Here is a 23,503-nt window from a genome sequence, read left to right as displayed (position 1 = left end):
AGGGCTACCAGCCAATTAGCTTGGGGCAGTGTGTGTGTGTGTGTGTGTGTGTGTGTGTGTGTGACCACCCTGTTTCCTGGGAGAGAGGGGGTTTTCTGGGAAGGAGAAGGGGAGAGATTCTCCATTCTGGGGTGTGAGAGGGAGAGAGACAGGGTACAGCCATTTTGCTCTTTGGGAACTGCTGAGTCTGGTTTGTGTGATTTCAAGTCATATTATTTTCTTTCCCCTATTCCCTTTTTCCTTTGTCCCTAGTTCTACTAACCTTACTTGTGTTTTAAATTTGTTTTTGTTAATAAACCCTGTTTCATTTTTTGAAAGAGAGACTGTTAATCTCCTTCTTTACCCCAATATTACAGCAAGCCACCGAATTAACTTTCCTCATATTGAATTTGGTTCTTACAGATTGGTGATCCAGCCAGGAGTTAACTAACCTGATAGATTTCTTTAACCCATCCCACCCCACCCCTTATTTGTCCACAAGCCAACTAACCTGGTGGATCTCTTTAACCCTCCCCCACTGCCTCCCTTAGGCAATCTCCCTTGCTCTTAAAAGCCTCTGAAAGCCTGAGCATTTATCTTGCTGGTCAGAGAAAAGCTGGTCCATTTTAAACTGCACCATGATTGAATATTTTGGTTTCCCCTTGTGTATTCTCATTGGAATATTTTGGGACAGCATAATGTCCCGATTCTAACAACTAACTTACTCAATATTTCATCATAGTATTACTGGTTTCTTTCTCATTCACAAAGTAAAAAATTTTTGGAATAATGGCATGGGATAGACTATCTTCCCCATTGAGCACATGTTTAATATTACTAGAAGCATTGTAACTAAATTTGAACCTTACTATAGTAGTATAATCATAGCTCAAATGACTATAAATTTTATTCTCACTATTATCATTATTGTAACATGGCATTTTCTCCTAAAAAACTGGAAAGAGAGGAAGGAATATGACCATAGTAGGCCACGTGTTCAGAGGGATGCCAGAACAGCTCCCTCTACTGGAGATGACCTGAGTTCAGAAACAGATTTAGACCAGTCTTTAGAATCAGATCAGCAGAAACTGCTCCCCCTGCAGGATGTTACAGACCATACCCACAGAGCTATAAGAGATAACTGAAGAAAATGCCCAGATTCAAGAGGTAGAGTGTCTTATTCTTGGAACAGCAAGGAGGACAGTGTCACTGGATCAGAGTATGTGGTAGTATAAGACATAAAGACTGGAGGCAGCTGGGTGGCCCAGTGGATAAAGCACTGGCCCTGGATTCAGGAGTACCTAAGTTCAAATCTGGCCTTGGACACTTGACACTTACTAGTTATGTGACCTTGGGCAAATCACTTAACCTCAGTGCCCTGGGGGAAAAAAAGACATAAAGACTGGAAAGATAGACCCAGGTGGAGCCAAGATGGTGGAGGAAAGGCACTGACTTGCCTGAGCTCTTCCTAAGACCCCTCTAAATACCTTCAAATAATGCCATAAGACAATTTCTGGAGAAGCAGAACCCACAAAAAGACAGGGTGAAATAATTTTCTGGCAAAAGAAAACTTAGAAGGTCAGCAGGAAAGGTCTGTTGTACCAGGGTGAGAGTGGAGCACAGCTAACATAGCCCTAGCCAGAGCCACAGCAAACCAGGAGCAGGTCTTGGGAGCTTCTGAATAAGCAGCAGTATCAACTGCTTCTGGAACTCAGACCACAGATGATAAGGGGGTCGAACAACTGACCACCTTGGAAGAAATAAAAATTTACAAATACCTAGAAGTATCTCTGAAAACCACTGCACAAACCCCCTGAAGCTTGGGACAGTGCACCCTCCACTCTGGAAGCAGGGTCCCACTTTAACAAAGAGTTAAAAGTCAAGAAATAGGCTGGGAAAATGAGCAAACAGAAAAAAATGTTGACCCTAGAAAGTTTCTTTGGTGACAAGGAAGATCAAAATATACCCTCAGAAGATAACACAGTCAAAGCAACTACATTCAAAGCTTCCAAGAAAAAATATGAATTGGTCTCAGGGCATAGAAGTACTCAAAAAGGACTTTGAAAATAAAGTAAAAGAGACAGAGGAAAAAATGGAAAGAGAAATGAGAGTGATACGAGAAAATCATGAAAAAATCAACAGGTTGGTACAGGAGACACACAAAAATACTGAAGAAAATAACACCTTAAAAAACAGACTAGGCCAAATGGTAAAAGAGGCAAAAAAAAAGTCAATGAGGAAAAGAATGCCTTGAAAAGCCAAATTGGCCAAATGGAAAAGGAGGTACAAAAGCTCCCTGAAGAAAATAACTCCTTAAAAATTGGGATTGAGAAAATGGAAGTTAATGACTTTATGAGAAATCAAGACACAATAAAACAAAACCAAAAGAATGAAAAAATAGAAGGCAATGTGAAATATCTCATTGGAAAAACAACTGACTTGGAAAATAGATCCAGGAGAGAAAATTTGAAAATTATTGGACTACCTGAAAGCCATGATCAAAAAAAAAGAGTCTAGACATTATCTTCCAAGAAATTATCAAGGAAAATTGCCCTGATGTTCTAGAACCAGAAGGTAAAATAGAAATTGAAAGAATCCACTGATCACCTCCTGAAAGAGATCTCAAAATGAAAACTCCCAGGAATATTATCACCAAATTCCAGAGCTACCAGGTCAAAGAGAAAATATTTCAAGCAGCCAGAAAGAAACAATTCAAGTATTGTGGAGCTGCAGTCAGGATAACACAAGATTTAGCAGCTTCTGCATTAAAGGATCAGAGGGCTTGGAATATGAGATTTCAGAGGGCAATGGAACTTGGATTACAACCAAGAATCACCTACCCAGAAAAACTGAGTATAACCTTTCAGGGGGGAAAATGGGAATTCAATGAAAGAGAAGACTTTCAGGCATTCTTGATGAAAAGACCTGAACTGAATAGAAAATTTGACTTTCAAATACAAGATTCTAGAGAAGCATAAAAAGGTAAACAGGAAAAATAAATCATAAGGGATATTAAAAGATTAAACTGTTTATGTTCCTACATGGGAAGATGATACTTGTAATTCATAAGAACTTCCTCATTATTAGAGTAAGTGGATGGAGTATAGTTAGAGAGAGGGCACAGGTGTGAGTCGAATATGTAGGAATGCTATCTTTAAAAAATAAAATTAAGGGGTGAGAGAGGAATGTACTGGGAGAAAGGGAAAGGGAGAGGTGGAATGGGGTAAAGTATCTCACATAAAAGAAGCAAGAAAAAGCTTATACAGTGGAGGGGAAGATGGGGGAGGTGCTGGGGAGTGAGTGAACCTTACTCTCCTCAGAAATGACTTAAAGAGGGAATAACATACACACTCTATTGGGTATAGTAATCTATCTTACCTTGCAGGAAAGTAGGAGGGAAAGGGGATATGGGGGGGAGGTGATAGAAGGGAGGGCAGATTGGAGAGGGAAGATTTGGAAGCAAAACAGCTTTGAGGAGGGAAAGGGTGAAAGGAGATAGAAAATAGAGTAAATGACATGGGGAGGGCATAGAATGGAAATTCAGTTAGCAATAGTAACTGAGAAATGATGAGCAGGATGCTCTCAGAAAGACCTGGAAAGACTTATATGAGATGATGTAAAGTGAGATGTACTGTATACAAAGTAATAGCAATATTGTAAAATGATCAGCTGTGAGTGACTTGGCTATTCTCAGCAATACAATGATCCAAGATCAACTCTGAAGGACTTACGAAGAAAAATGCTATCCATCCCCAGAGAAAGAACTGATGGTGTCTGAATACAGATTGAAGCATATTTTTCACTTTCTTTTTTCTTAAGTTGTTTTTGTCTGTTTTCTTTCACAACCTGACTAATGTGGAAATGTTTTGTGCAACTATACATATATACTTTATATTGAATTGCATGTGTTTTTGAAGGGGGTGGGGAAAGAGGGAAGAAGAGAATTTGGAACACAAAGTTTTGTTTTGTTCTGTTTTTGTTTTGTTTTGATCATTAAAGTATTTTATTATTTTCTAGTCATATGTAGAGATAATTTTCAACATTTGTTTTTATAAGATTTCTAGTTCCAAATTTTTCTCCCTTTTCTCCCCCCTCCCCAAGACAGCAAGCAATCTCATATAGGTTATATATGTACAATCACATTAAACATATTTCTGCATTAGTCATGTTGTGAAAGAAGAATCAGAACAAAAGGGAAAAACCTCAAAAAACAAAAACAAAAAAGTAGAAACAGTATGGTTCAATCTGCATTAAGATTCCACAGTTCTTTTTTCTAGATGTGGAGAGCATTTTCCATCATGATTCCTTTGGAATTATTTTGGATCATTGTGTTGATGAGTGGAGTTAAGTCTATCACTGTTGATCATCACATAATGTTATTGATACTGTGCACAATGTGGAACACAAAGTTTTAAAAATGGACATTAAAAATGCTTTACATGTAATTGGGGGAAAAATAAAATTCTAAATAAATGGGAAAAAGACTGGAAAGATAGAAGGGAGCTAAAGGTCTTTGAATGTCAAATGAAGAATTATATATTTGATCTTGGAGGTAATAGGGAGCCATTGGAGTTTATTGATCATGAAGGTAATGTAGTCAGACTAATCCTTTAGGCAAATCACTTTGGTGACTGAATGAAAGATGGCCTGGAGTCGGGAAAGACTTGTGGCAGGTAGACTAACCATCAGGTTTTTTAAATTGTCCATGAGTAAGGGATGAGAACTTTCACCAAAATGGCGGTAGAAAAAGAAAGAAGGGGGCTTATTCGAAAGATGTTGCAAAGGTGAAATTGATAGGTCCAATCCAACTGATTGGATATAGGGGGTGAAAGATAGTGAGGAATCTAGAATGACACCTAGATTGGGAGCCGGGGCACCAAGAGGATGATGGTGTCCTCAATGATAATTTTTTCATTTGTATTGTATTCACTTATCTGTGGCCATGTTTTATTGTCCTAATAGAATGTGGGCTCCTTGAAGGCAGGAATGGTCTTGGTTTTGTATTTGTACCTGCAGCATCAGTGGCTGGCACATATTAGACATGTAATAAACGCTTATCCATTGAATGATAGATGGAAAAAAAGAATTCTTCCAGAAGTGGGTTTTCTTTCTATTCTTTGCGGATAAAGTGTATAATAGAGGTTACTTCCTTTATTCAAATTGAAAATCCAAATAAATAATACAGTATTGTTGTTACTGATTACTCTAGCAACTGTTTCCTACAACAGTTTTCCTACATGAAGTTTGACTACAACAGTCATTTTGTTGTCCTATTAATAAAAGGTCCATCAATCTGTACTGAAAAATAATAAAACTAAAATTTTCCTAGACAAAGTAAATAAAAAAGCAATTGTTTTTGTTGCTGGTTTGTTGTTGGTTTTGTTGTTGTGGTTGTTTCTTTTGCTTTTTTTCTAACAGCAGTAGCTTTGCAAACAATAATATCTTTATCTTCACACACAAAGCTCAGGATCTGACAATTTCTTATCAGTAGTTCAACCTAATGGGGTTTAATTATGTGACCGTCATTATTGTTATAGCTATGCTTCATGTTTTTTGATTATGAGATGGTCTTATCTTAATGAGAGGGAAGAATTGCCTTCAAGAAATGGGCCTCTCAAACTGGCCCATTTCCTTATTTTAAAATGCAACTTCTCTTTTGAGGTCATTGTCATAAAAATTTCTTGTCTTTGTCAAATTGAAAAGTAAGAGGTAAGGACCCAACACTAATCTTTAGTCAGGGCCAAGAACAGCTAGGTGGTGCAGTGGATAGAAAGTATGGCCTGGAGTCATGTAGACTTGAATTCAAATATAGCCTCAGACATTTACTATGTGACTCTGGGCAAATCACTTAACCCTGTTTGCCTCAGTTTCCTCATCTATAAAATGAGTTGGAGAAGGAAATAGCAAATCATTCCAGTATCTTTGCCATGAAAACCCAAATAGGGACATAAGGAGTTGGACAACTAAAAAACGACTTAAATTCAAGGCCTACCTTTCAGGAAGGCAGAATAGTCAGATGAAGTCACTAAGAAAAGCTAACCTGAGGCCCAGGACACTACTATCCCCTTACATAAGACCTAAAATTATTATCATTTACTCACTCTTTTGTACTAGACTGGAATAATATTTCTAGAATAACCCCTTTTATCCCTAAAGCCTACAATCCCCAAACATACTCTTTTTTTTTTGTAATAAAGTATTTTTTTTCCCATTACATGTAAAGATAGTTCTCAACTTTTGTTTATACAAGCTTTCCAATTTCAGATTTTTCTCCCTCCCTCCCCTCCCTCCCCCCCTCCCCTAGATAGCAGGTAATCTGATATAGGTTTTATATATATATATATATATATACACACACACACACACACGCACACACACACGCACACACACACGCACACATAATGACATTAAACATATTTCTGCATTAGTCATAAGAGAAAAATCAGAGCAATGACAAAAAACCTCAAAATAGAAAAACAACAGCACCAAAGACAAAAGAATGTATGGTTCATTCAGCATCTATACTCCACAGTTCTTTTTTTTTCTCCTGGATTTGGAGATCCTCTTCTATCATGAGTTCCCTGGAACTCTTCTGTACCATTGCATTGGTGAGAAGAATATAGTCCAGCACAGTAGATCAACACACAATGTTGATGATACTGTGTACAATGTTCTTCTGGTTCTGGTCATCTTACTCATCATCAGCTCACGCAAGACCCTCCAGGTTTCTCTGAACTCCTCCTGCTCATCGTTTCTTACGGCACAATAGTATTCCATTACAATCATATACCACAACTTGTCCAGCCATTCCCCAATTGATGGGCATCCCCTCAACTTCCAATTCCTTGCCACCACATAAAGAGCAGCTATAAATACTTTTGTATATGTGGGTCCTTCTCCCCTTTCCATGATCTCTTTGGGAAAAAGACCCAAAAGTATTGCTGGGTCAAAGGGTATGCACAGTGTTTGGTAATTGTGTTCATAGAGTTCCTGGGTTTGTCTTGGCAAGTAGACTCCCAAGTATTTTATATTATCTACCGTTACTTTAAATGGAATTTCTCTTTCTATCTCTTGCTGCTGGACTTTGTTGGTCATGTATAGAAATGCTGATGATTTATGTGGATTTATTTTATATCCTGCTACTTTGCTAAAGTTGTTAATTGTTTCAAGTAATTTTTGAGTTGATTCTCTAGGATTCTTTAAGTATACCATCATATCATCTGCAAAGAGTGAGAGTTTTGTTTCCTCCTTGCCTATTCTAATTCCTTTAATTCCTTTTTCTTCTCTGATTGTTAAAGCTAACATTTCTAGTGCAATATTAAATAATAGGGGTGATAATGGACATCCCTGTTTCACACCTGATCTTATTGGGAAGGCCTCTAATTTATCTCTATTACATATAATGCTTGCAGATGGTTTTAGGTAGATGCTGTTTACTATTTTAAGGAAAGCTCCACCTATTCCTAAACTCTCTAGTGTTTTTATTAGGAATGGGTGCTGTATTTTATCAAAAGCTTTCTCTGCATCTATTGAGATAATCATATGATTTTGGTTAGTTTTCTTATTGATGTGGTTGATTATGTTAATAGTTTTCCTAATGTTGAACCAGCCTTGCATTCTGGGTATAAATCCCACTTGGTCATAGTGTATTATCCTGGTGATCACTTGCTGTAATCTCCTTGCTAATATTTAAGATTTTAGCATCAATATTCATTAGGGAAATTGGTCTATAATTTTCTTTCTCTGTTTTTGCTTTGCCTGGTTTTGGTATCACCACCATATTTGTGTCATAAAATGAATTTGGTAGAAGAACTCCTTCTTCACCTATTTTTCCAAATAATTTGTATAATATTGGAATTAATTGTTCTTTAAATGCCCAAACATACTCTTAGGAAAGGTTTTGATGATCTTGTTCACATTGACATACAACTGAATTAAAGTTATCTGACTCATAATTACAAGATACCAGAGCTGGAAGAAAACTTAGAGATTATATAGTCTAACCCTCTAATTTTACAAATCAGAAAACTGAAGGACAGGGGAAAGGAAATGACTTGTCCAAAGTCACACAAGTAGTAAGGACCAAAACCAGGACCGAAGTAACTGCAATGGCTTTTCTAGTATGCCAAGCAGCTGCTCATCAAAAGAATAAAGTTTAAGTTGAGAAATTCCTAGTATCAGAAGACTGAGGGGTAGGGAAAGGTGGGCTTCAGTGCCTCTAAAATAATGTCCATTAAATGGCTGCCTCCTCCATGCCCTCAAGGGTGATATAGACAGGCATCAAAGTTTGAGGTGAGGGAGTGCTTGAGCAAGAGTAAGATAATAATAAAGCCAGAGTGGTCTGAAGGAGAGAGAAGAGAGGGAGAAGGCAGGAGAGAACAAGGTATTGGGAAGATGGGTTTGGTTTGGAGCCCTAGTAATGGTTCTGATTAGCTAGGATGCCTCATCACAGTTGATATAGTCATCTGACTTCTGTTTTTGTTTTTGTTTTTTGCAGGGCAATGAGGGTTAAGTGACTTGCCCAGGGTCACACAGCTAATAATTGTTAAGTGTCTGAGGCCAGATTTGAACTCAGGTCCTCCTGAATCCAGGGCCAGTGCTCTATCCACTGTGCCACCTAGCTGCCCCGTTTTTGGTTTTAGTCCTCTGACTTCTGAAAAGAGAATTCCATGCATATAACTCTTTCCCTTCATCCTTCTGCCATCTTGGAAAAGTAGGAAAGGCAGTTGCAGGATGACTCCATTTCAATATATTATTGGAAAACATTTTTCTGTCAATTTCGTCTTATATAATAAAATTTGTGTGATGACTATGTGGATCAAATGTGTAATAATAATAATGTAAGACATAGATATGTTGTTGCCTATTTATTTTATCACCCAGTTTTCCAAAAATTCTAGCAGTTTCTTAGTTTGTCCTTTATAATTTTTCTTGACTACGGTCACATCCATGTCAGATAAGTATAAAATTGAGCAAGCATCCTTTTCAAAAGATTTCTGGCTTTGTCTTTACAAGCTGTGGGACTGAGAAAGAGTTGCCTTCTTCACTTGTGCATTGGAAGGAATGAGTTGATTTCCAAATTATGCATATATCCACATAGGTTTGTCTAAATGTGGCTTGCAGGGAGGCATGAACAAATATCTTTGGAAAGTTTCCCATTCCTCTCCAAGGAAGATTTTGATTCCTGTCTGGAAGGCAAACTTCTAAGAGGTCTCTCCCTGAAGAGATCCTGGAATTTTGTAAGTCTTCTCTGAAAACAGAAGAACAATTCTCCTCTCCCAAGATCTTACTAACTCTACCTCTGTTGCAGTCATGGGGTGTTGAGAAATCATTCTCTCTACCAAGGAGGAGAATCTAGTGCAAATATATCAGGTTTGAATCCCAGGGTACAAAAATATTATTACTTGTGAATGAGAAGGGGATATATCCAGTGTGGGGAATTCAAGAGCCAAACTGGTAATTTGGAATATATTTTATATCACGTTTTGAAATTCAAAACCTCCTTCTCACCCAACCCTCTAAATTCTGAGGCTTGGCAAATTTAAGCTGATTGCAGATAGGCATAGAGAAAATCTCTGTAACTATTCAATTAATTAATTAGTATGACATTTTGTTTCCTGTAGGCTAGTAGAAAGTAGGGACATAAATTGGGTAGTCTGGTTTTGCCTCTACAACACTTCAAGTGTCATCTGAGAAACCTATAAATATATACCCTGCTTGAACCCATGCTGCAACAAAGAAGAAAAGGCAGTGGTGGGTGTGCATGGAAAAGAATTACAAGCTTAAAGTAAAGTTTGTAGCATAACTAATAGCCTTTTGCAATTCTGTGGAATTCTATGGAAACCACAAACTCAATTCAAAATAAGCATTTTTGTTGTTGTAATTATCCAAAGACCTGAGGGGAAGGAAAGAAGTCAGCCTTTGCAGAAAATGAACTTGGCTTTTAAGTTACACAGCTTGCCTCTTTTTCTGTTTCATTTCTCAGAAATAAAGATTATCTGTTTCAACTATTTTCACTTTCCAAATGACATTATGAATCATTTCTGGCTCATTACTTTCTATCCTGTATTGACTGCACCCTATTATTTATTTATTTAGTAAACATCAACTTAAAGAATTCATCTTTCCTTTCCTGTTTCAGACCCTTTAAAAAAAAACTGCTAGTGGTCACATGTATTCTAATTCACACTATTTGAAGTTATAACAATGTAAAATATGGTAATTGGTTCTAGCCCAACGGAAATAAGCAGTGTAAATCTGACCAATGCAACCACTTCAGAGGACTCATGCTAAGCATGTGGGGTTTTTTTTTTGTTTTGCTTTGTTTTGCTTTGGGGGGTGGAAATGAGGGTTAACTGACTTGCTCAGGGTCACACAGCTAGGAAATGTCAGGTGTCTGTGGTCAGATTTGAACTCAGCTCCTCCTGAATCCAGGGCCAGTGCTTTATCCACTGTGCTACCTAGCTGCCCCTAAGCATGTGTTTTAATGTGATCTAGTAAGAATGTCTGACATTACCACCTCCATCTTAGCACCCATGGGTCACTGGATCTGTAGAGGCATTTTATCCCACCTCTAGCCACTGACTGTCCTCAATACTTACAATTCATTTCCTCTTCACCTCCACAACTCAGAAGCCCCAGTTTCCCTCCAGACTCAGCTCAAGCAAGTACTACTTTCTATCTGAAGCTCTTCCTCATTCCCTCCCAATAGCTGCCTATGCCCCCCTGCCCAAAATTATATTATGTATTTTCTGTATATTTTATATATTCATTTATGTGTATGTTATCTCCTCTAGAAAGATTATAAGATCTTCAAAGACAAGCAACAATTTCATTTTTGTCATTGTGATCCCAGAAGTAACTGGAACATGATATGGTCTAAAATGGTCACTGGTAGTTTGGCTGATCAGCATACTTCTATTTATTTATTTATTTATTCATTCATTCATTCATTCATTCATTCATTTATTTATTTATTTATCTATCTATTTATTTATTTATTTATTGCAGGGCAATGAGGGTTAAGTGACTTGCCCAGGGTCATATAGCTAGTGTCAAATGTCTGATGCCAGATTTGAACTCATGTCTTCCTGAATCCAGGGCCGGTGCTTTATCCACTGTGCCACCTAGCTGCCCCTGATTGGCATACATTTAGATGAAAAACCTATAGAGGTATTTATTGTGTATATGTTCCCATTTTACTGATATGGAAACAGGTTAAATGATTTGTCGGGGTCACACAGCTGGTAAGTGTCTGAAATTGGATTTGAACTCAGGTCTTCCTGACTCCAGGCCCAATTTTCTATCCACTGCACTACCTAGCTGCTTTGGAGCAGCATACAAAGAGCTATTTACATATAAGATGTATATAGGGCAAATGGGAGGTATATAAACAATTTGGTTGCTAAAACATCTAGAAAAATATTATGTATGAAAAACTGATAAATCCACTTGTGAAGAAAAATTTTTACAGATAAAATGTGAAAGGGTAATGCAAACTATTTAGAGAATGGGTAAAGAAATGACTGCAGCATCATGGCATTATAATTTATCAGATCCATTGCATGTGACTGTTTTTAGAGTTCTAGAGGTTAAAACTGATAAGATTGCAAATAAAACAACTATTTGAAGACTAGAGGGGTGGATTAAATAAGGACTATTAAACTCATATCTGATTTTTTTTAAAGGTAGATTTTTGTGACTTTTACCTCATAAAGAAAAGATGAGTCACTGACCTCCATGAGGTTCTGATTTGAGATTCTGAGAGTAGTGAAAAAAACAGCTGTGAAGGAAAAGAGTATGAAGAAGCCAGCAGCAAGGTTGAAGCTGTTATGCTGGGAGCCTGAGGATTGCAAGAGATGTATTGCTTTGATGATTGACTGGGGCAGGAGGGGGCAGGGAGCCTGGAGCTGTTTCTGGAAAGATCATTGGAAAAGAGATGAATTTTCCTGCTATTTGAATTTATTGCCCTCCAGCACCATCTATAGTTTGAGAGCCTGGAAAACTCTGGAAGGTACATAGTTACTGTTCACTGCCCTCATTGGATTAAGAGGAAGAAATTGAGGGGTGCTTTACTTTAAGAAGTCCATCTATCACCCAGCTTTCACCTCTGGTTCTAAGAAGCTGTGGTATAAGCAGCAGCCACATCCTGGTAAAACCTTCTCAGCAGATGGGCTAAACTAGGTTGAAGGTGACTAACAGGCCTCAGACCTTAGGTAAGTGAGGAGAATGTCTACCCCAAGCATATAAAGACATCCCCTTGCAGGATGGGTAGATGAGAACAATTTATCCAACAGCCATGAAGGCGACTGAAGTAGGGGCTGTGGAGTACTTAGAGCTTGGTCATCGATGGAAGACACCAAGGTTGTCATCTGCACTGACTTTTATCTCGCCACTGGACTTCAATGACTCTGGAAGAGAGAGTGAGGCTGACTTTTTACAACTCTGCCTTGTTTAAATCAAATTCACAAGTAAGTCAAGACATCACCCTTGTGGTGTCATTGGTCCTCTATGACACAAAGGACAAACAACACTTTAAGAGGAAATTTGGAGTTGACTGGACAAAGCATAATCCTGTTGAGTAAAGAGCTGGCTGACTTTATCTACATTTCATAAAAAGCCAATCTGAGGATCTCTGTGGTTCTCTGGCTTAAGTTACTAAGATAGCATGACATCTTTTTCACACCTTGTTAAGGGAAGCAGATGTTAGTTTAAAAACCTTGTCATTGCTTCATCAGCTTGAGAGCAGAAGAAAAAAGGGATATGCCTAACAGCAGAGTAGTTAGGACCAAAAAGGGAGCATCTAGTACAGAAATGGCTTTTCATGGTACAGATTATTCCCGAAGGGACTAAGGACTACAAGTCCAGAGTTGTGAGTTGTCCTGAGCACATGGATTTGTATTGCTCGTGTGCTTCCCTACTCAGTTTCTATAAGTGTATACCCAGTCTTCACTACAGACGCTGAGGGGAGAGTATGACCAGAGTCGTATTGTAGTCAGTTGATACCAACTCACAAAAGCTGATTGTTAAATTTTCTTTCTTTCTTTCTTTCTTTCTTTCTTTCTTTCTTTCTTTCTTTCTTTCTTTCTTTCTTTCTTTCTTTCTTTCTTTCTTTCTTTCTTTCTTTCTTTCTTTCTTTCTTTTTTTGGTGAGGCAATTAGGGTTAAGTGACTTGGCCAGGGTCACACTGCTAGTAAGTGTCAAGTGTCTGAGGCCAAATTTGAACTCAGGTCCTCCTGATTCCAGGGTCGGTACTCTATCCACTGAGCCACCTAGGTGCCCCTGAATTGTTAAATTTTCAATGTGAGCATATACTCCTTGGAAATTGGCAAATGCTATAAATAGGGGCTTCATTTATTTATGTTTTACTGTCTAAACTTGAGAAAGTGATGGAGAAAATGTTAGTAATGCAGATTAAACTTAAAAAGTATATCACACATTTGGAGAATAGGTAGTTACACATTTGTAAACACATCCTTTTGTTTAACTCAGGTTTATAGGTGGACCATGATGTTTTGGTTTTTTCTGCATTTGCTTTTTATTGAATAATTGTGATACTAGGATTATTCTTGCTTTTGCCTATTGTTAAGTAAATGTGTTTAAGAGTTAATGGTGTGGGGGCAGCTAGGTGGTGCAGTGGATAGAGCACCGGATCTGGAGTCAGGAGTACCTGAGTTCAAATCCGGCCTCAGACACTTAACACTTATTAGATGTGTGATCCTGGGCAAGTCACTTAACCCCAATTGCCTCACCAAAAAAAAAAAAAGAGTTAATGGTGTCACCAATTATGGTGTTGATACCTAAACCAGGCAGAGCCAAAACAGAGAAAGAAAATTACAGACTAATTTCCCTAATCAATATCAATGCAAAAATATTAAATAAAATATTAGCAAGGAGATTGCAGCAAGTGATACATAATATACAATGACCAGGTGTGATTTATACCAGGAATGCAAGGCTGTTTCAACATAAGAAAAACTATTAATATAATCAACCATATCAACAACAAAACTAACCCAAATCATATGATTATCTCAATAGATGCAGAGAAAGCATTTGACAAAATACAACACTCATTCTTATTAAAAACACTAGAGAGCATACAAATAGGTGGAGCTTTCCTTAAAATAATAAACAATATCTACCTAAAACCATCAGCAAACATTACATGTAATGGGGATAAGTTAGAGGCATCCCCAATAAGATCGGGGTGAAACAGGGATGTCCATTATCACATCTATTATTTAATAGTGTACTGGAAATGTTAGCTATAGCAAGAAAAGAAAAAGGAATTAAAGGAATTAGAATAGGCAAGGAGGAATCAAAACTATCACTCTTTGCAGATGATATGATGGTATACTTAGAGAATCCTAAAGAATCAACTAAAAAACTGCTTGAAACAATTAACTTTAGCAAAGTTGCAGGATATAAAATAAACCCACATAAATCATCAGCATTTCTATACATGACCAACAAAACTTAGCAGCAAGAGATAGAAAGAGAAATTTCATTTAAAGTAATGGTAGACAATATAAAATACTTGGGAGTCTATCTGCCAAGACAAACCCAGGAACTCTATGAACACAATTACAAAACACTTTTCACACAAATAAAATCGGATCTACATAATTGGAAAAATATAAATTGCTCATGGATAGGCCAAGCTAATATAATAAAAATGACAATTCTACCTAAATTAATTTACCTATTCAGTGCCATACCAATCAGACTACCAAAAATTATTTTGTAGAGATAGAAAAAATAATAACAAAATTCATCTGGAAAAACAAAAAGTCAAGAATATCAAGGGAATTAATGAAAAAAATGCACAGGAAGGTGGGCTAGTCATACCAAATTTGAAGCTATATTATAAAGTGGCAGTAATAAAAACTATGTGATACTGGCTAAGAAATAGAATGGTGGATCAATGGAATAGGTAAGGCACAGGAGACACAGTTGTAAATGACTATAGTAATCTACTGTTTGATAAACCCAAAGACCCCAGCTTCTGGGATAGGAACTCAGTATTTGACAAAAACTGCTGGGAAAACTGGAAGATAGTATGACAGAAACTAGGAATAGACCAATATCTTACACCTTATACAAAAATAAGGTCAAAATGGGTTCAAGATTTAGACATAAAGGGTGATACCATAGATAAATTAGGAGAGGAAGGAATAGTTTACCTCTCAGATCTATGGAGAGGAAAATTATTTATGTCCAAACAAGAGTTAGAGAATATTATGAAAAGCAAGATGGAAAACTTTGATTACATTAAATTAAAAAGCTTTTGTACAAACAGAAGCAATGCAGCCAAAATTAGAAGGGAGGCAGAAAACTGGGAAACAATTTTCACAGCCAGTGTTTCTGATAAAGGCCTCATTTCTAAAATATATAGGGAACTAAATCAAATTTGTAAGAATCCAAGTCATTCTTCAATTGAGAAATGGTCAAAGGATATGAACAGGCAGTTTTCTGATAAAGAAGTCAAAGCTATCTATTGCCATATGAAAAAATGCTCTAAATCACTATTGATCAGAGAAATGCAAATTAAAACAACTTTGAGGTACCACCTTACACCTATCAGATTGGCTAATATGACAAAAAAGGAAAATAACAAATGTTGCAGAAGCTGTGGAAAAATTGGAATACTAATGCATTGTTGGTGGAGCTGTGAAGTGATCCAACCATTCTGGAGAGCAATTTGGAACTATGCCCAAAGGGCTATAAATCTGTGCAAACCCTTTGACCCAGCTATACCACTTTTTCCCAGAGAGATCATAAAAAAGGGAAAAGGACCCACATGTACAAAAATATTTCTAACTGCTCTTTTTGTGGTGGCAAGGAATTGGAAATTGAGGGGATGTCCATCAAATGTGGAATAGCTGAAGAAGTTGTGGTATATGAATGTAATGGAATACTATTGTGCTGTAAGAAATGATGAGCAGGAGGAGTTCAGAGAAACCTGGAAGGACTTACATGAACTGATGCTGACTGAGAGGAGCAGAACCAGGAGAACATTGTACAGAGTAACAGCAACATTGTGTGATGAACAATGGGGATAGACTTGGTTCTTCTCAGCAGTGCAACAATCCAAAACAATTTCAAAGAACTCATGATAGAAAATATTTTCAACATCCAGAAAAAAGAACTGTGAATTATGAATGCAGATTGAATCATACTGTTTCTACTTTTGGATTGGATTTTTTTGTTTGAGGCTTTTCCTTTGTGCTCTGATTGTTCTTTCACAAGATGACTAATGTAGAAATATGTTTGATATGACTGTACATATACAACTTATATCAGACTGTTTTCTGTCTTGGGGAGGAAGGAGAGAAGCAGGGGGAGGAGAAAAAAAATTTGGAACTAAAAATCCAGTGTAAACAAATGTTGAAAACTATCCTTATATGTAATATGTAACTGGAAAAAAATAAAATACAATTTAAAATTTTTAAAAAAGAGTTAATGGTGTCATGATGATGGATTTTTTTGTGTAAATTTTGAAGCACGGTGGTATCGACTCAGGAGCTCTCTCCTCCCCCACCCCCAACAAGGTTACCCTTGGGACCCTGAAACATTTTGAGTTATAGTAGTAATTCCTCTTTGGGAGTGGAAGACCTACCAGTTTGAGGTAAGGTTGGAATAAATAAACCAGCTCAGAGGGATTTGTGATATTTGTTAGGTCAAGACAAAATTTATCAATAATTAAGTCAAAGAAAAATGCTTGGTATAATTAAAGGAATGTTAGAATTGGAGTCAGAGGAACTAGGTTTAAGTCCCAGTTCTAATCTTTTTTGGTTGTTGTTTTTCATTTTTGTTTTTCATTTTTGATAACTTGTGTTTATATCACCTTCATTTTTTAAAAAATCCCTCTCTTTTCCCCTACCTAGTAAGTTAACTCTTGTAATAAACATGAAAAAAGAGAAGGGAAAAGTAGTTCAGTAAAACTAACCAATTCATCCATCAAGTCTAACATTATATGCAATGTTTCCTATTCTCTGTAAAAGAAAAAAAAAGGAAGGACATGTTCTTATCTTTTCTTCAGAGTCAGGCTTGGTCAATAAAATTACACTGAATTTAATTTCTTTTTTAAAATTAATTTTTCTATTAACATTGTACATAAATTGTTTTCCTGGTTATTTTTTATCTCATTCTACATCAATTGATAAAAGTCCTCCTATGCTTCTCTGAAATCTTCATATTGATTTTTAAAGTACAGTAGAATTCCATTACATTAATGTATGATTATTTCATAATTGATGAGCATCTATGTTGTTTTTGATTCTTTGGTACCACAAAAAGTGGTGCTATAAATATCTTGGTACATCTGGGATCTTTCTTTCAGTCTCTGACATCTTTGGGGGTATATTCTTAGTAATAGGATCTCTGAGTCAAATAGTATGGACAGTTTAGTTATTTTTTTTTAGTATGATTCCTTAGTGCTTTCTAGAATGGTTAGACCAATTCATAGCCACACTGACAGTACACTACTATGTTTGTCTTTCTAGAGCCTTTTCAAAATGACTTTTTCCTTTTTCTTTCTGTTTTTTTTATCAACTTTCCAATTTATTGGGTGAGAAGCAAAACCCCGGAGCTGTTTTGGTTTGTGTTTCTCTTATTATTAAAAATTTGGAGGGGCAGCTAGGTAGCTCAGTGGATAAAGCACTGGTCCTGGATTCAGGAGGACCTGAGTTCAAATCTGGCCTCAGACACTTAACAATTACTAGCTGTGTAACCCTAGGTAAGTCACTTAACCCCAATTGCCTCACCAAAAACAAACAAACAAAAGAGTTGGGCAAATCTTTCATATGATTGTTATTAGTTTACAATTCTTCTTCAAAAACTTTTCATATTTTTCTCTAATTGTGTAACTTTAGATAAGTTACTGCCCTCTCTATGTCCCAGTTTCCTCCACTGTAAAATGAAAATATCGAAAAAAAATTATCTTAAAGACCTCTTCTAGTTCTAATCCTGTGAGTCTATGATTTCATCTTTAACTTATCTTGAAAAGAATATGAATAAGAAAAGCAGGTTTAGAATTTTGATAATAACCAGAGAGTCATGGAACAAAGTTATCTCTATTGTTTCTTTTTTTTTTTTTTTAGTGAGGCAATTGGGGTTAAGTGACTTGCCCAGGGTCACACAGCTAGTAAGTGTGTGTTAAGTGTCTGAGGCCGGATTTGAACTCAGTTACTCCTGACTCCAGGGCCGGTGCTCTATCCACTGCTCCACCTAGCTGCCCCTTATTGTTTCATTTTTAAAGGAATATTGAATGATTTTGATATGCATAGTAGACACCTTGTTGAAGGACATATTTGCTTTACTGAATCATTTAAAAAAACCAACAATAAATAAAAGCAAAGTGGGTCCTACATTCTCTACATCTTTAATTCAATTGTCATCTAGATGACCATAGGTTATACTAGATACAGCGCTGGACTTACCATCAGGAAGACCATAGTTTTAATTCTATCTCAGATGCTTTCTAGTTGTATGATACTGGGCAAGTCATTTAACCTCTCTCAGACTCAGTTTTCTGTAATATGGAGCTAATATACAAGACCTACAGCACCGGGTTGTAGTGATTTTCAAATGAGATAATATATGCAAAATAATTTGCAATTCTTAAATTCTATGTAAATGCTATGATAAAACCTTATGAATGAAAAGCACAGTCTCCTGTTGAATGAATATTGTTTGCAAAAGCCTGCTTGTTTCCTTCCTGTATCCTTCAGTAAGCATATCCTTTATGAAAGTATAGATTATTCTTTTAAAAAATTAGGTAAAGGTGGGAGAGTAAGTTTTTGGGTTGATAATACTTAACAGTATCTTGCTCAGCTTTTTATGACAACAATAAGATCTGGGATTTTTTTTACCTAAGCCTTTGATTTCAGATACCTTGAAAATCCATCTTTCAACATCATTAAAATTATGTGATCGGGGGCAGCTAGGTGGCGCAGTGGATAAAGCACCGGCTCTGGAGTCAGGAGTACCTGAGTTCAAATCCGGCCTCAGACACTTGACACTTACTAGCTGTGTGACCCTGGGCAAGTCACTTAACCCCCATTGCCTCACTAAAAAAAAAAAAAAAAAAAGATTAAAAAAAAAATTATGTGATCTCCAGTGTGCACCTTCTGTGTATTCTTACTTTAATCTACCTCCTCTTCTTGGCTTTGTTTTGTTCAACATGATCTCTACTCAGCTTGTTTTTTGGGAAATCACAAAGGGTTTTTGATGATACCAAGCTTTCCCCTGAAACAAAGGCCTGTATTTTAAATACCAAAATTATACCAGTGATGATTGTCACCCAAAGTACAAAGGAAAGGTATATGGTTAATGTTACTAACCAAGGATTATGCAAGAAGAGCAGCATAAAAGATAAGATAATTACTGCTTTACAACAGTTTGTGAGCTGGTAACACCAACTCCCATTATTTTACTAGATGTTTTTTAACTTTTGTTCTTCGGTGTGAATTGTGTTTTTATTAGGATTGATTCTACGGTTTATCATCTCGGTAATCTGATTGATGTGGTGAATATATAAATTAATTTATATAATGTCATCTTTGCTATGTTTGCATGACCTAGTCATGAACATTGAATCTCTCTTCACTTATTTAGGTCTTCTTTTATTTCTGTGAACATTTTCCTGTAGGGATGTTTTTTAGGATCTTAAATCTAGATCTTAAAGGGAACTCAGACCATCTAGTTTGATCCTCACATTTTACAGATAAGGGAGCTGAGGACGGAGGACGGTGACTTCCCCAAAGTCTCATTGGTAAGCTTCAGAGGGAGGATTTGAACAGAGGCCCTCTAATTACAAAGTCAATGCACTTTGAACTGTACTACACATAGTCTTGTGTATTTGATAGGTGAATTAAATTTAATGCCTTTTGTCATTTTATACCACTAAAAATTATGCAATTATTTAAAATAGTATTTCTCTTGCTATCTTTTCTTAGACCTCTTCCCCCTCCTCATCTTCCCTCCTGGCTTCTCTGGATTCTTTCAAAGTCCTAGCTAAAATCCTGATTTCTACAAAAAGCCTTTCCCAGTCTCCCTTATGCTAATGCCTTCTCTCTGTTGATTATCTCCAATTTATCTTGTATTGCTAGCACTTAGCACAGGACTTGACGCAGTGCTTAATAAATGCTTGTTGGCTGACTGACTAATTCATGATTTTTATTAGTAACATAGAAATGCTGATTTTTTTTAATGTGTGTTTATTTTATATCTTACTACTTTGCTAAAACTCTTAACTTGATTATTTTTTGGTTAATTCTCTAAGGTTTTCTAAGAATACCATCATGTTATGATCAAATAGAAATAAATTTTCCTCCTCTTTGCTAAAGTACATTCTCTTAATTTGTCTTGATTTATTGTCTCAGCTCACATTTCCAGTACTATGTCAAATAACATGTTGTGATATCGGGTAATTTTGTTCTACTAGTTATGCTGTTCTCAAAGTATTCTCAAATACTTCTAAAATTTCTCCATTATGAACATAACCCATCTTTACTCTGCCCACAGTCATTGCCATTGAAATATAGTAATAGAAGTATTCATCTGTGGGCTTGGTAGACTGCATCAAGTTCCCAAGATTCCTGTGGTCTTGCTCTTGACTTTACATAGAATTCTTAGGCGGGGGAACAGTAGGGTGGCTACAGAGAAAAAAGTCTTTGGAAGTGAATGGAAAGACAAGATGGGGCATTCCCAGCACCCCATTCTGGGTCTTTCATACAGAGAGAAGAGCAATGGTGTGGAGTGAAGATCACTGGAGACTATTGGATTAGGAACTAAGGTTATCTAGTACTGATTTACTGACCAGATGAAGAATGAAACCCAGGCCTTGGAGCTAGGGAGGATTATCAGCCCAGTCAATACTTTTCTTTCTCTTCATTAGTCAATCCAAGAAGTCTTTTTCCTCCCATTAGCCAGACAACCCCATCACTTCCTGTTTTTCCCAATGTCACTCCTTGATTGCTAAACTGAGCAACAAGCATTAAGGACCTTTGATTTTCTTAACTGCTCATTTTCATGTCTATGGTATTTAAACTATTATTATGAAATTTGTTGACTGTCTAACTTGGGCTCCTTTCATTGATGACTGAAGGCAAAGAACAGGATAGGAATGGAGGGGTGGGCAGTGCAGATCTTCCCTGTCCCACCTCTCATTGAGATTTCTCTTATAAGAAAGGAAAAAAATAGTCCAGGCACATCAATATATGCAACATTCCATGCCAGTTCTTGGTTTTAGATAATGATTTTGATCATGTTAAGGAAAAATCCTTAAATTCCTATACCTTTCAGTATTCTTTTCTTTTTAAAAAATTAACTTTTAAGGTCAAAATGGGTATATGATTTAGACATAAAAGGTGATACCATAGTTAAATCAGGAGAGGAAGGAATAGTTTACCTCTCAGATTTATGGAAAGGAGAATGGTTTATGACCAAACAAGAGATAGAGAATATTATGAAATGCAAAATGGATGATTTTGATTACATTAAATTAAGAAGTTTTATACAAACAGAAGAAATGCATCCAAAATTAGAAGGGAGGCATAAAGCTGGGAAACAATTTTTATAGCCAGTATTTCTGATAAAGGCCTCATTTGTAAAATATTTTGGGAACTGAATCCAATTTATAAGAATCCAAATAATTCCCCAATTGGGAAATGGTCAAAGGATATGAACAGGCAGTTTTCTGATGAAGAAATCAAAGCTATCTATTGCCATAAGAAAAAATGCTCTAAATCACTTTTAAAGAAATGCAAATTAAAACAACTCTGAGGTACCACCTATCAGATTGGCTAATATCACAAAAAAAGGAAAATAATAAATGTTGGAGAAGCTGTGGAAAAACTGTAACACTAATACATAGTTGGTGGAGTTGTGAACTGATCCAACCATTCTGGAGAGCAATTTGGAACTATGCCCAAAGGGCTATAAATCTGTGCAAACCCTTTGACCCAGCTATACCACTTTTTCCCAGAGAGATCATAAAAAAGGGAAAAGGACCCACATGTACAAAAATATTTCTAACTGCTCTTTTTGTGGTGGCAAGGAATTGGAAATTGAGGGGATGTCCATCAAATGTGGAATAGCTGAAGAAGTTGTGGTATATGAATGTAATGGAATACTATTGTGCTGTAAGAAACAATGAGCAGGAGGAGTTCAGAGAAACCTGGAAGGACTTACATGAACTGATGCTAAGGGAGATGAGCAGAACCAGGAGAACATGGTACACAGTATCAACAACATTGTATGTTGATCAACTGTGATAGACTTGACTCTTTTCAGCAATACAATGGTCCAAGATAGTTCCAAAGGATTCATGATGGAAAATGCTCTCCAAATCCAGAAAAAATGAACTATGGAATCTAGATGCAGATTGAACTATACTGTTTCTATTGTTTTATTTTTATTTTTTGAGGTTTTTCCTTTTTGCTCTGATTCTTCTTTCACAGCATAACTAATGCAGAAATATGTTTAATGTGATTGTACACATATAACCTATATCAGATTGCTTGCTGTCTTGGGGAGGTGGGAGGGAGGGAGAAAAATTTGAAACTAGAAATCTTATAAAAACAAATGTTGAAAACTGTCTGTACATGTAACTGTAAAATAATGAAATACTTTTATGAAAATAAAAAATAAATTTTTAAAAAATTAACTTTTTAATTCTGAACTTAAGCAGCAAAAAGAGAAAACATTTCTACATACACAGCAGAACCCCAAAAAGGATTTTATATGAAATCACGAATATCCAATTCCACAACACTGACTTTTGAAATATCATACACACACAGTGTATAAATTCTATACATTATCTTTAAAACTGTCCAGCTTCTCTGTACTTCCTTCTGAACTTCCTTTTCTTTTTTTCTGCACATTTTTCAAAGTGTTGCTATAGTTCTTTGTCTCTGTCACTGTCTGTCTCTTGGTATCACTATTCCAAACCCCTCTAATTACACACATCCTCTGATGGAAACAATCACTGGGGGTTTAAGTGATAGGATCAGATAAGAGAGACCCCCCCAACTATTCAGGGTACCCATAAAACCCTAAGGTAGAAGTCTTGAACTGGAATAATGAGCACAGAAAATAGTCATTACACATTTTACACACCCCAGTCAGTTCTTCCATTTTGCAGTTATCCAAGAGACAATCTAAGGTAAACTCCTTATATTCTAGTTCTTTTTTCACACATCCTCCCCTCTTTTTAAGCCTCTCTTCAGAATCCAGAAGTTTGTTTCGCTATGACTGTTCCCTGTTTGGTATTTTCCTGTCTCAAACAAACCTTTCTGTCTCTGATTGTTTCCCTGTTGAATAAGATATAGTTCTACAACAAACTCTTTTGACTATTTCAGAAGTGAGGTTCATCTGATGCCCACTACCTTCTCCATGTTTATATATATTTCATCTCATGCACACATATTATGAGAAATAGGAAGCTCCACCATCTTCTTCCTTCCTATTCTATTGTATACATCCTTTTTCTGCCCCTACCTCCTCCCCCCCTTCA

This window comes from Dromiciops gliroides, chromosome 1 (genome assembly GCF_019393635.1).
Source record: "Dromiciops gliroides isolate mDroGli1 chromosome 1, mDroGli1.pri, whole genome shotgun sequence".
Classification (NCBI taxonomy): Eukaryota; Metazoa; Chordata; class Mammalia; order Microbiotheria; family Microbiotheriidae; genus Dromiciops; species Dromiciops gliroides.
The sequence above is the reverse complement of the archived record's forward strand: the minus strand, read 5'-3'. Positions refer to the sequence as shown.